Raw genomic sequence first — 15,530 nt, 5'->3', positions numbered from 1 at the left:
TGAAATGAATGAAAGACGATGTCAATGTAATTCACAGGACATGTGCTAAAGAAGATCCGGAACCATTACCACAGCGTGTTGTGACCAAAAGATTACGAGTGGTCCAATCAACACCGAATCGTACAATCTATTACAAATATACGCTGCAAATTGTCCGCAAGGGCACTGTGCATACGTTAACATTACTTGATATCGCGGAACGAAAGAGCTAGAGCGATTGTACCTCCAACGTCAAGTTGATGGCACCTGGAAATTTGTTGCGATAATGAACGAAGCCTGGATCTATCTAAGCGACTGGACGCATGGACGTAAGCGGCCCATCACCTACAGAAGTGTTAATGAAAATGAACGATGTAACTTTGTGTGTCAGTGCAAAGAAAGCTTCTCGTAAAGTTATTTACTGGGTTTTGCTACAGCAGGTGTTCAAGCAGGTAAGGACAAAATATGTCAAAATCAATGCTGCTCGCAACCAACTACAAGTCCTATGTCCAATTTACACAAATGAAATATTAGCATTGCATGTCGACGACACCCATCTTGTGCATTTGGACCATGACAAAGCATCATGTCAAACGGCCAAATCATTGCTAGGCTTCTTGCTGGTGCATGGTAACTACAACTGGTATCCATATGATTCCGTTCGAGTATATTTCCTTTAAGAGTGTAGATAATAGTTCCATGGATTACTGTGCTTTCTGACTACTGATACGACGTTTTTCATAACGTCGGGTTCGCATGGTAAATGACCTGTGGAAAGCCGGAAGGAATGGGCCAATATATCCCTGGTGCAGCCAGAAAGAAGTCTGGCCCCAATGGTAATTACGATATCATAAAATGTCCATACCGGTGATGCTCATATTGACGGTTATCTTCGTGACGTGTGGAAATATCTTAGGTACGCTACAGCTTCAATTTGTTCCGATAGGAGCAAATTAAATTCTGTACTCTTGAAAAATATTGGAATAGCGTCTGTAACGATGATTCAGCAGACTCGATTTCTGAAGCCAAATTCAATATTATTTTTAATAAACTGTTTACAAGTATTCAAATAGGAAATAAATAGAAAACTCAATCATTTCTATTAGTCTGCTTTCGACTTCCTCGAAGTTAGAGAATGCTGGAAATATACTGAAAAAAAAAATATTTTGCTATATTATAAAAACAGTGCCAGTATTGCAAGTATGGCCTACCTTTCTTTATTCGTTTTTCACCAGTTCGATTATTAGAGTAACCATCGACTGTAGTAATGAAATAGAGAAAAGAACGTAATGTCCTGGATACAATTATGCGCAGTACATTGATGCCTACTACATAGGGGCAAAAGGACTTGGATCCCCAAGGAACTTGTCTGTAGATATATTGCTATACCCGAGTAAGTCGATGGTTAGGGAAGTACAAGGTAAATACTTAACAATGGTCATATCCACTACATGAAAGAACACATGACGTGGGTGTGGCTGCATGTGCCTGAGTATTAAAGCGAAAAATACTGAGAAAAATGTCTTGTCAATTCACCTCTTATTTTCTTACATGGCACGTCATTTTTCTCATCAATCCTTGTAGGCAGTATTCCTACAAGCTATGTATATCACAAACACACACACACACACACACATTCAGTATATATATATATATATCATTATGGGCAATACAGCACCTAAGCTTTATTGGCCCGTCATCCGTCATACTACCTACACATATAAGTGTACACACACACACACAGAAAGATGTACTGGTCATAATAATAACGTTAGTACCCCAATGGAATTTGAAAAAGTAGACGGTGGTGACGAAATACATTGCAGAGATTATTAAACCGACTATCCATGTTTTATCATTGCTTAAGTATTTTTTCTTTAGTTAAGCCTGTCTGCAAGTAGGAGTACATCTGACAGTGAGTCAGTATTTCCAGATACATGTTATGTGTTTCTTTCAGTTTACGCGCTCAATGTTGTTGAGAGCAGGACAGATATTAATGTTTGTCTTTTTAGATAACATTTCCGCCGCATCTTCTAACTCAAACAATTAATAATTATTTCCTTTTTTTTTAAACTTCGTGCATAAATAACTTCGAATACATACCAGTTCAACGTTATTATGAAGTTTATAGTTACTGACGTAGAATAAAATTCAATTTTTATTTATTCAATGAATTTCTGTTGAAACAATAGTCGCCCAAGAAACTAAATCTGTTATTTTTTGTTTTGTTTGTGCTTTCTTCATGCCAAACATAAAAGAAAAATGACAATATAGCAAATTCAACTACCTAGAGTTGTAGAGTTAAAATAATAATAATGATAAATATAAATGCTGATAATAGATGAAATTAATAACGTTGTCGATAATAGGAAATTGGAGAAATTTGGGAAACCATCTTAATACAGTAAGAAATTATTTTCCCTAACTATATTAAAGATAAATACAATAAAAATAAGATCAACTTTGTTATTGACAAATCCATATTGCTGAAAAATCCATATGTTACAAGACATCATTCCAAATACACTCTTATTATATGGAGGACACTATCAATATATTTGTTGGAAAATAAAATTAGAACTCTACTTATAATACAAAATCATCTCAGTCTGTGAGTAACGCTAATTCCTAATCGTTAACAACCGCTCCGCTACTTTCACTGCCTGCCTTCATTTAGCTTCATTTAAAAATGGATAGTGATGATGATGGTAAACTTAAACATGGTTTGCTGTATATCTATTATTAACACAAGGGTCGTATTACATGTAAATAAGGTTTTAATTACTTATATAGAATCCATAAATATTTATTGTACATTAAGGCCGCAGCCAGCCACAGAAGTTTGGAAGGTAAATAACATGTTTGCTAGGCTTGTAATTCTAAAATAGTTAATTCCTTCGCATATCTCTATATTATTTACTCAAATCTTAAAAGAAAATAATGTAAATTGTGGAATTATGATGTAAGTTTTATTTTTATTATATTTTTGACTGCACAATTTTCTAAAGAACTGAAGATATTTTGATTTATCAACAAAACTGATGTTAGTTCAGTTTTTTAATACTAGTTGACCCTATCATCACATGAGGTAAATTTCATTCACTGAAATAAAAATGCATTCATAACCATTAAAATGCCGACTCTATAGTATATTAATTATTTCTTACAGATGGCTTTAATAAACAACAGATCTTATATACAGATTACAGAATAGCATTCTTGTAAAACGATTATTCTTTCTTATTATGTCTTTACATTAATTTTCTTCGGAGCTCACCTTAATTAGCCTCCTTACATATTGTGGATAAAGTTTTATCGGCTTCTGTGCTTTTACTTTTAATCGACTCCTCTGCCATCGACAAACATAATACATTATATTATACTTACATTTTCAATAATCTTTATTCTTTCAATATAATCATCGTCTTATTTATGAGCATAGACATATTTAAATACAGATAATAATTTTCATTCTACTACTATTAGCCTAGGAAAATTAGGCAAAAAAGGAATAACTTTATAAAAATTCCGATCAAGCAGTTTTTTTTAAATATTTAGTTTGATGTCACCCACATATCCTGAGAAGTACCCTTAATTTGAGCCTCTGGTTTCTTGATATATTATACAGTATTGAATAAAGATAACCAAGCAAGTTCTGTCGTACTTTCACCCAGTACCTAAGACGAACCTAGAAGATCAAAAATAGTCCCCATCAGCATCGACAATCTTCTGTCAACGTTCTGAAAGGCCATGGATTCCATCGCTGTAGAACTTGGTGGGCCGTGAATTGAAGAAGGTATTAAGTTCATTTTGCACCTCTGCTAGGGATTTGAACCTCTAATGTGAATGTCCAACAAATGGAACAGATGATAATCGAACGGTGCAATGTCCGGGGAGAATGGCGGATGCAATAGTGTTTCCCATCCAAGGCGAAGAATGGTGTCCCCGGTGATACTCGCCACGTGGGGCTTACCGTTGTCCTGTAGCAAGAGGACCCCTTTGCGATTCAGAAGTGCTGGCTCTATAGTTTTGAGTTTTTCTTGAACACGGCTCAACTGCTGACAGTACTCAGTTGCATTGATGCTCTGACTAACTGGTAGCAATTCCTGATGCACGATGCCACGAACAGTCCACCAAACACACAGAAGGATCTTCTTCAGGTGTAGTGCTGGTTTCGGCTGTTTTGGAACCGGTTCATGGGATGCTAACCAATGATGACGGCGAAGTGGAGCTTCGTATAGGACCCACTTCTCTTCACATGTCAACACCCATCCAGAAATGGCTCCTTCCTCAGACGAGAAAGAAAAGAAACACAGGTGCCTGTTCGCCTTGCCTTCTGGCCCGAAGTCAAATCATGTGGGGCCCATCGAATCAACTTGTAGTGCTTCGCAAGTTGATGGAGGTGCTGCTGTATAGTTTCTCCACTCACACTTAATTATAGTACCAGTTCCTTACATGTCCGGCCACTGTTCGTTTCAATTGCTGCCTGAAGATCTTCATTTTGTACATGTCTTCTGGCACGTGGTGCGTCTTCGAGTCCTTCGTCATCTTCCTGAAACATGTCAAGCCACCGCTGCACTGTCCGTGTAGTCACGACACTCTCAGCAATGGCCTGGCATACCTTCCGCGTCGTCGCGTCGCCGAAGTTTGAACTTACACAGCATACACGAGTTCATGATGCTCTGTCCCATGTTCACTTTGTCCTTACACAAGTTCACGGCATTAGTGAACTGCCACAACCAGGTAGTATGTTGGGTATATCCACACCAACAACTGACCTTCGCCTTATCTTCATTCGCATTCAACTCACGGTGTAAGGACCAATGGAACACAGACATCCATAAAAAGGAACAGAACTTTCTTGGTTACCTTTATATAGGGTGCGGCAGAAATAGTTAGACGATGTTTTTTTTGCAAATTAAATATTTTAATGATCTTTTATGAACAAAAGTTTTACATTTCCAGAATGTACATACAAAAGCATTACATATGGTAACTACGTCTTGAAAATTATGTCAGTGAGGTGTGCACCATGATTATTCAAACAGATCTCTGCACGTCGCCTCACAGCACTCACAGCTCGTTGAACCAGGTCCAGCGGGGTTTGGTGGGTTGCATGTTAATGGATTCACGCAAATCCTGTAATGTTGCAGGTTTTGTTGCATACACTAGTTGCTTCAAGTAACCCCATAGGAAGAAGTCACATGTCGATAGGTCGGGCGAGCGTGCAGCCCAAGGAACATTGCCGGGATGAGAGATAACAAGTCCTGGAAACATCCTCCCAAGAATGTTGATCGATGCAATTGCTGTGTGTGTCGTGGCACCGACTTGGAACCATATCTGTCTAAGGCGACGCCGTCACAGTTCTGGGAGTAAAAAGTTTTCGAGCATGTTCACATATCGAGCACACGTGACAGTTATAGTGTTACCATCCTCGTCGTTGAAAAGTATGGTCCAATAATCGCATCAAAATAAACAACACACGATACTGTTACTTTAGGGCTATGAAGGGGCACTTCATGCAACAACCTTGGATTTCTGGGTGCCCAGTAACGGAAATTCTGCTTATTTACACACCCATCAATGTGCAAATGAGCCTCGTCGGACATGATTAACCTCTGTAGAAAGTTTGGGTTTAATCATTTGCAACAGCGTATTGCAGAATTATACGCGAGCATTAAAATCCTCAGGGAGCAGGGAGCAACTTGTAAATCATCTGAATTTTGAATGGGTGGAAGTGTAGGTCCTGGTGTAATATTCGCCGCACACTCCTATCTGACATGCCAAGTGACACAGCATGCCGACGAGCTGAACGCTTTGGACTTCTAATTAATGCTTCTCGAACCCTCTCTATGTTGCCTGGTGTTCTCACTGAACGTCGACGACCTGCGGATTTCTTTGATCTTGCAGAAGCCGAAGCTCGGAACTTTTTCACCCAATTAAGAATAGTTTGTCGTGTCGGTACTTGTCCATTTCTGCCAATGTTAAAATAACTCCGAAACTTACGCTTCGTAATTGTTGCAGAGTCTTTGTTCTTGAAGAAATACTCCACTGCGAAAGCACGATGTTTGTCCGATCAACGGTCCATGGCTACTGACGGAAGGCTTACGTAATTCTTCCAATACTGCGCATACGCCCCGAACAGTCGAACAAACCTACATGCATACACAATGCTTTGAACAACTTTACAAAACAAAACAACAATGAGCACCTTATCTATCGGGTCACGTTTTCTATGTTCATTTTACAACGTCTAACTATTTCTGCCGCGCCCTTTATAATGATGAGCACATTTTCTGTTCAGACATAATTCAATCTATGTCTTTGAAACGATTGATTCTATGAAAGAAGTCTAACAACCTTTCTTGTGTAGCATTCTATAAACTACAATTTTCTCATAATTATTTTCCTCGAATGATGAATAATTTTCAACATAATTGCAGGAAGCTAAAACTAATCTCCTTTCACCCCCTAAAAAAATAAAGAGAACCATGGTTTAAATTAAGGGTATATTTTAGGATACGCTAAGGACATCAAGATCAAGGTTTCCACAAAAATTCAGTTTGGTCAGAATATTTATCGAAGCCAAAGTTTAATTTTACTGGACTATACTTCGATCACTCATAAGTCATAATTAATATTGTGTAACAAAATGCGTGGACTTTGAAAAGAGTAAATTAACCCAAAAGCCATAATGGGAATAAATTCAATTTCTGGTAGTCTAACACGAATGATTGATATTAAGAGTATTTTGCCAGCTAATACATATATGTTTCCCGTTATGCGAAACAGGTAACTAGAATATCAATATTCATTATAACATATAACGTCTTCAATATTCGTTTTCCTATGTTTAATTTTGTAAATTTTGAACTTAACAAATCGAATTGAATTAATAGCCGAAACATTATTAAGCAAAAATTATAATAAATGTGCAAAACATATCAAGATACAGCAGAAGACTTCGTGTTGTGTACTGGGGATGGAACTTAATTATTTCATTCTGTTGGTACGAGGAACCTAATGTATTTACTCAGCTGTAATCGTAAACAACGAAGCACTCTCACGAAACTTACTAAACTCAATATTAAAGATATGGAACAAGAAATGTACTTGTACTATTCAGCTATACTGCTCTTCTGTCACTTCAATTAAACCAACTTAAATTGTTCGCTTACCAGTTTAGTGTTTTTAATCGAACTCAATTTATCAGATACAATTCTAGATTCTACTTCAAACTATTGGTTATGTCTCCTACATGTAGACAGGATATTTCATCCTAACTTCAGTGCAAAAAGTATCAAACCTTCTTCGTATGAGATGGTAGTAATATCCCAAAGTTCAAGGTATATGAATTGCAGCGGATCAGGGCTAACGACATTATCACCTGACAGCTGCAAATAATAGATATGCAAAAAGTGTTGGAATTATTGTAAGCAGACGGAAGATATTGCGTAGTGAATATGAGTTAACTTTCCGCACAATTACACTACATATTATATATATATATATAAGGTAAAAATGCTGCACAGGCCCCTGAAGAAAACTGTGCTGTTTAATTTATGGGAAGCAACAGCCAAAAGATGGTTTAGTTGCTTTCATTATGGAAATTTCGATATTCAAGATCCTCCACAACAGTGGTGGTAGCCATCGGCGCAAATCTGACTTCAACATTGGGGGGGACGGGTAAGACTATATATAAGGGATGTTCAAAATATTTATGAAGTTAAAAAACAATGCTGTAAAAGATCAGGGGAGCAGAATTGTCTTCAGTGGCGTATTTAGGAGGCTATCGGGCTCAAGCTTCTCCCGAAATAAATTTGTTAGTATTTCGCATTCTACGTACAATAATAATCCTTCTTACCATTTCTAAGAATGTCATTGACTTTCCATTTTCTTATAGGGTGGTTGTGCCAGTCTTCGACCACCCCCTAGTTGCCGACCACTTTTCACTTTAAAACCATATATTAGGCTTATTTTCCGATAAAAAAAGCATGCTTTTCCGTTATAATTGACTTGTAGCTTATTCTGAACCAATCACAAAGATACTGTCAAAATATATTGCACATGCATTCGGTAATAGCCAATCAAATGTATGCCTACGGAAGACGCACTGACTTTTCGACAACTTTAATCTGTTGCAAATGGGAACGACAGCGGCCTGTTTTTCGTGCTTTTCCCTAGTTTTATCTCAGCAGATAAGAAATGCACATATTATTCTGTTACATGGAACTGTAGAGCACATTTTAGTAATTAAATTTTAGTGATAACTGTAAGGTACGAAGAATAAATCAATAAAATGTAGTGGTCGGACAATGACTTATGAAATATACTTTGTTAACTAGTGTTCGACCACAGGGTGGTCGAGCACTGAAAAATTGTAGAAATATTAATAACGACTAACTTTCGATTCATCTGCATGAAATGAGTACCTAGTTACCAATTCTGAAGTTATAATGGAATACGAAAACATTTACTAGTGTTCGACCACTACTTTTCGTAATACATTTGTACTGGTCGAAGATTAGCTGTTTCTTTCTCAGTGTCCGACCATGCTTTGCGTTTGTATTTTCTTGCAGAATTTCTTGATTCAAACACTAATTCAGTGATCAATTTACATTTGTATAATCATCTGCTGAGTTTTACCGTTAATACATGAATATTCACGGAATGGCCGTGGCTCAGTGGTAATGGTGAAGAGGCAATCCACTGAGGGTTCGAATCCCTCTCAAGAGCAAGGGTATTTTTAATTGTCCTCGATATTTCTGTGTTCGTGTCCCTGTAAGGATTGGATTACCTCCAATTGGCTCGAGGAACATTCAGACTTAATGTCTCGGCTGAGACGAACTTTGAAAAAATAGTAAAGCGTTGGCTTAGCATTCGGAAGGTCCTCGGTTCGATCCCAGCGGTCGACCATCTTGACTGAGTTCTTTCGGGTTTTTCTTCAGTCACACCAGGCAAATGCTGGGATGGTATCTTCAAAATAGGCCCTGGCCGTCTAACGTCCAACATCCTCTCCACCACCCTATTCCGGTCGGAACCGTAGATGCCTAAAGGCCATAAAATAAATTCAAATTCAAGTAACTGAATATTCATTTAGTTTCCCAACATTTTCATGGAAAATTAACGGCACTGATAGGATATGACATTTAATTTGAATAATAAATTTATTATATTTGGCCTAATTCGTTTAATACTGTACTACACTATTCTCGCTTCGTGGTGGAACGCATTCAATATTGTTAGCGGAATAGCTACTATCAGCTTACGTCTGGAATACATCTGTTTTCCTTGCATGTCCTTAAGAATTTTTGTTTATTTCAGAGATAATGAGTGAGCAGGCCTAAGCTTAAACTGCCAGCTTATTCAAACGAGGATCCACAAAAAGCTCTGGAGGTTTGTTGCAAAATAAATAAATAAATAAATAAATAAATAATAAAAAAAATAAAAAGCGCTCCATATGAAAGGCATCAGTAATCTATGGAATTCCTCGGGTAACGCTGATGGATAAATTTCATGGTCACAGTCCCAAAAAGCGAAAAATAGATCCAGAACCATACCTAACACAGAAAGAAGAATAGGGATTAGCAAACTGGCTCCTTAATATGAGCAAAAGGGCTTTCTACAGAAGAAATACGATCTTCTGAACAGTGTTAAAAAATTGTCGATTCAGAAAAACGCAAAACGCCGTTCAAAGACAATCAAGCTGGTGAAACCTGGCACGACACTTACTTGAGGAGACACCCACAAATTGTGTCCCTAAACTTTGAACAAGACGCGGTACGCTCGAACCGAGGAAAACATTCGCTTGTAGTGTTAAGACCTTGAGAAATACTTGAAACAAACGGGACAATCTGATATTCTAAATGATTCTGAGCGAATATTTAATGCTGATGAATCCAGCTTTCAACTGTGTTACAAATCAGGAAACGCGTTGGAGTCCAAAGCGCGGAAAAATATGTACGAGGTGAAGGGCAAAGAGAAAGAAACATTAACACTGATTTGCAATTTTTCCGCAGCAGGAGAAATTGTATCCCCGATGGTCGTATATCTGTATGTAAGACATCTTCCAAAAGACGTCATCAGTGCAGTTTCTTCAGAAATTTTCATAGGCAGGTCAGGTTAGGTAGCGGCTGGATGCGAAGTGAAACACTACGAATGGATAGCAAACGGCTTCCTAAAATGGGTGAATGATTTCTCTATTAAGAAACCAGTCCTTCTGCTAATCGACGGCCACAAGACTCACTTGGCAATGGAAGTCAGCGAATTTTGTTCCAGCCATGCTATAGTACTCTACTGCCTTCTACCAAACAGCACACATATTCTTCAACCCTGCGAGGTATCAGTGTTCAAATGGTTTTCGAGAGTTCTACATGGAAACTGAGTAAAATGTTACACGTGTCATTTCTGCACCACTAATTAAAAGAGTGATATACAAGGTAAAAACACAATTAGTAATTAAAGACTAATTTAGAAGATGGGGTTTATACCCCTTCAACCCAGAGAAGATGAAGTATGTTTGGTGCTGCATTCCACTGAACCTTAAATGAATTTGGTGGTCCCTTTGTTGACAAAACTATCACAAAATTAATTAATCTCAGTGAATGTTGTGCGAAACTGCGAAGTCATACCTGAAAAACTAATGATGTAACATCTACGGATGCTATTAGTTTGGTAAAGTTATGCTTTAGCCTTCGTACTGTAATTAAAAGCACATTAACCGAGTAGTGGTCGATGACTAAACAGTAGGTGGTCGAACATTAACGAAAAATGGTCGAACACTAAAAGAAATCAGTTACTGGTGTTTCCCCGACTAATATTACATAAATGAAATAAGTTATCTCAGTTTTGGATAAAGTATAGATAAAATATAGTTTTAGGAACACATGTGAGCTACTTGCATCCTCCTAAGTTGTTCCATTGAGTGAAAAACGATTAAGGACCATAAGAAAATGAGTTAGGTGGTCGAGGACTGGCACATTTACCCTACTCTTTGTTCAGAAATAATACTGTATTTGTCAAATTTCATTCCATGTAAGAACTGTGTCCTTTTGTTCTTTCTTTCGTCCTTTCTACTTTTCTGTTTTTTTCCCTTGACGTTACTTTCTTTCATTTCGTCTACCATACTTTATCGACCGTTGTCAGTTGTGATTCAAGTCGGCCGTCATCAGTAACACCAAAACTAAGATGAGTTGATAAGCGAAACTGGTGTTCCACATCAACCTACGGGGATATCAACATGACAGGACTTAGTTATGATAAGAAAGGAAAAATTATATCGTTTAGTTATTTTTAAAAGAAGGAAATGTTTGAATTAAAGAAGATCAAAATGGGGGAATAATTAGCCCAGGAAATTAGGAAGGCCCAGAGTATGCTTTCTTTTTCTTGTATGAATAGAATAAACGGTTAGATTCACTCCTAAATTTTTGTATCATGTCATATAGCATTTATCGGTCTGCAATTCTTGCCATTATAACTTCAATTTATGCATAAATTAAAATATATTTAACTCTCAAACTCAGGTGGGCAATTGCCCACTACCTTCCTTGTGTTGGGCATAGCCCCTCGAAACAAAATTATAAATACGCCATTGGTTGTCTTCAACATTGGGAGGTGGGCAGATTTGAGGCTTATTCTAGAGAAGGGAGATGAAACTTATATTACGGTAGATGAATCTGATCAACTGTTGTACAGTATATTATATATTAGGCGATATAGATGAAGTAGTAGTACATATCAGTATTACAAATCACTGCCGTGAACACATTCTGAAACCTGAATACATTCATATTTATAATTGGTATGTTTCAATTAGGCATCCACAAAGATCCACATTAAAATTGTTTTATAACAATGTTATAAATAATAACTTCCCCAAAACTATGAAGAAAGAATATCAATTATGTATGACGCAACAATACTCTTTGAGCATTATGATGATAATCTAAATAACATTACAGGAATCGTTATAGAAATATCACGCATGTCATATACTCTTTAGTTAACAGATGTAACCTTAAGATTATGGAGAAAAATATTCCAGCAATTGAATTCTTTCTTTGCTTACGAAGCATCCTCTCTCAAAAGAAAAATTGGGACACGCGGAAATACGTAGGAACAAACCATGGTTCGAACTAGCAGAGAAGGGAAAACAGGCTCGTTGACTACAAAATCCGAAAGAAATAACTACACAAAATTTCGTAGACATCAGGCGGGAAACTTCCAAAACTTTTAGAACGAAGAACCGCGATTTTTTGAAAGCTAAAATTATAAAAACATTCGGGACATATATAAAGGGACCAATGAATTTAAGAAAGGCTATCAACCTAGTGCTTATATTAAAGAAAGCTGATGGAACAGTTCTCAATGATACAAATAGCATTTTAAATAGATGGAAATATTTCTTTGACGATTTGCTTAACACGCAGCCAAAAACTAATGTGCATGGAGAAAGGGAGATACACGCCGCAGAACCGTATATTCCAGAACCCAACCGAATAGAAGTAGAAACCGCTATAAAGAAATTAAAGAAACACAAATCTCCGGGTGTAGATGAAATTCCGGCTGAGTTAATTTTAGCTGGAGACGAAAAATTGTGGAACAAGATACACAAACTCACTCTCATTATCTGGAATAAGGAAGAATTGCCACAAGAGTGAAAAGAATCAATCATTGTTCCAATTCACAAGAAAGGCGACAAAACTGACTGTAATAATTATCGAGGCATCTCTCTTCTGTCAACATCCTATAAAATCCTTTCAAACATTCTATTAGCAAGATTGACCCCATATGCAGATGAAATTATTGGAGATTATCAGTGTGGATTTAGACGAAATCGATCAGCTATCGACCAAATATTTACCATTTGCCAAATACTCGAAAATAAGTGGGAATACAGTAGCCCGGTACATCATCTATTTATTGATTTTAGAAAGGCTTACGACTCGGTTAGGAGAGAAACATTGTACAACGTTCTTACAGAATTTGGAATACCAAAAAAACTAATTAGATTAATACACTGGTGAAGAAAACGTCATTTCCGCTTCCTGTTTAGCTAGCTGGTTACAAACAAACCAACTTTGAGCGGGTTATATAAATAATTTTAAGTGGTACTGGCCTCTGAAAAGGATTTGTTTCGGTTATAATCGTATCAGTTTATGAGATACATGCAAGTCTTTTCGTTTTCACAAGAATGAAATGAGAAATATTGCACTATATAATATATTAAAGAGAAACAATAACAAAACCACACTGTACAACAAGCGATATAATGATTAATTATATATTGGGCGAACAGATATATCTCAATTTTTTGAAGGACACTGTCTCTCCTTGCATATTTTGTCAGAATGAAATTAAAATACACATATTTTTTCTTTTTACCAAAAGCTCCCTTGTTCTGTCTTCTATTGTTTGTGGCATTTTTAGGCTAATTTCGCTAACTGTTTAATATATTAATACTCAGAATACTGTAATATTGTTTCTTAGTAAACTGATAACTGAATCACGCGTTTAAAGATATACCATAATCTTCGAACAGTGCCTACCTCAGCATGGAGTGCAATATTCGCCTGTCTCCACTCTTTTCGAGCCTCACCAGCGCAAGTTCGATAATTTTACCCTTGTGGTAACATATATGTATAAAAATTTGAAACTCTTGATACAATTGAGATTTGCAACCAATGGATGATTTTAAAATTGGTAAATCGGCGTTACACATATATGTAAGACAACCACATTTAGGTAAGCGCAAGCTAACCTAACCGTACCTTACCCCACATGAATGCTGGTGAGAGTAGACCTATAGTACAGGTAACATAGTAAAGTTTAAACCGGACTTGTTAATTTATTTGTCTCATTTCGTTTGACATAAACTATAATTGCTCCATCCTAGTGAAAGATTGCTGGATGCTTATCTCAACACTATTCATGAACTGAAAAATCGCAACTCTTGAAAAAAAATGTTATAAATTTAGAAAACATGAGCCATGGCAACAATTGCAAAGTGCCAGTTGGAATCTTAAAACATGCGGTGAAAATTAAGAGTGTTACCAATTTGGAAGATCAAATAATGGACGTTTGGTTCACATTAGAAGCAGTCCTAAATTCACACTGGTTAATTATAGAACAAAAATAAGCATACCATTGGATTTTTGAGAAAATTTGCTATTAGAATGAGGTGGCACATGCTATGGTTTTCATTTTTCAAAATTCACTTTAATTCAAAATGGCGAATCTCAAGATGGCTGCCGTCAAGGATAACCTTGCCGTATCACTTCCCTCTAGTCATAATATGTATTACCGAAGCTTTTATCCACTTATTATCATTAATACGCGGGTTAGAAGCGGAGATAAGGGACTTTCGCACGTAGTATGTAAACAATTAAATGCATGTAACTTGTCCCCAAATGTGTGTATCTCAAAACTAACTTCACCATTGTCTTCCTGATTAAATTCTAGCCCGAAATTACGTATCATATTACCCTATTCCTATGTAAAAAACTTGACCTTAATTCAAAATGTCGGATTTCAAGATGGCTGCCGTCAAGGTCATACCTACCATACAACTTACCCCTATGCCTTATATGTATCTACATGGTTGTTCTTTCATTGACGCTCCGTTTACAAAGGTTAATAAGGGACTTCTGCACTAATCTCTAATAACCACACCACAACTCTTAAAAATTATATAAAAAAGTAGAAAACATACACCATGGCAAAAATTTTTGTCATCACAAATAATACATATATGTCCTCTATCAGCTAGAAAAATTTCATTGAAATCGGAGCCGGACAATTGGATGATGTCCCTTGTAAGCATAGAAGTCAGTGGAGAGCTTTTGTGAACGCGGCATTGAACCTCCTGGTTCCATAGGCTATAGAGTTAGTTAGCTTACGAAGCATGAGTAGATGCCTAGGCTGATTCTACAAATAGATTAAATGCGCATTTACTGAAAAGATGGGTTCTATTGACATTGGATATTCTATATACTCTTCGTGTGCTAGGGCCTAGGGGAGAGGAGGAGATAAGATTTCATATCAGGTTACGTCACGCACAGTCGCACGCCTTCATTTTCATTAAAAATGGAAAAGCCAAGAGAAACAAATTTCATCTCACTTTCCTTTATGCCAGTCGGACACAAATCATCACACTTATCTGCAAAAAACACTTTTCAAATCGGATTATTGGGAGAACCTCCAGTTCCAATGTTGGGGGAGACATGTATCCCCATTTCCCCGGAATTTGTGCTCGTACCTATAGCTGAGACAACTTTTCAGCATGAGGAGAGGGGCATATCCTCCTCTATCATTTATTGCAATTTGACCCCAAGTAGCGGAAGTGGAATTAATACATATTGATGAGACTATTAAACGCACTACAGTACGAAGTTCAGTTTGAAATACTTCAGAATATGATTCTTTTTTAAAAAAATGGAAAAGCCAAGACAAATCAATTTCATCTTACATTCCTTCGTGGCAGTCGGACGCAAATCATCACACTTATCCCAAAAAGCACTTTTTAAGTCAGATTATTGGGGGGGACAGTCCCC

This window comes from Thermobia domestica, chromosome 9 (assembly GCF_964235325.1).
Source record: "Thermobia domestica chromosome 9, izTheDome1.hap1.1, whole genome shotgun sequence".
Taxonomy (NCBI): Eukaryota; Metazoa; Arthropoda; class Insecta; order Zygentoma; family Lepismatidae; genus Thermobia; species Thermobia domestica.
The sequence above is the reverse complement of the archived record's forward strand: the minus strand, read 5'-3'. Positions refer to the sequence as shown.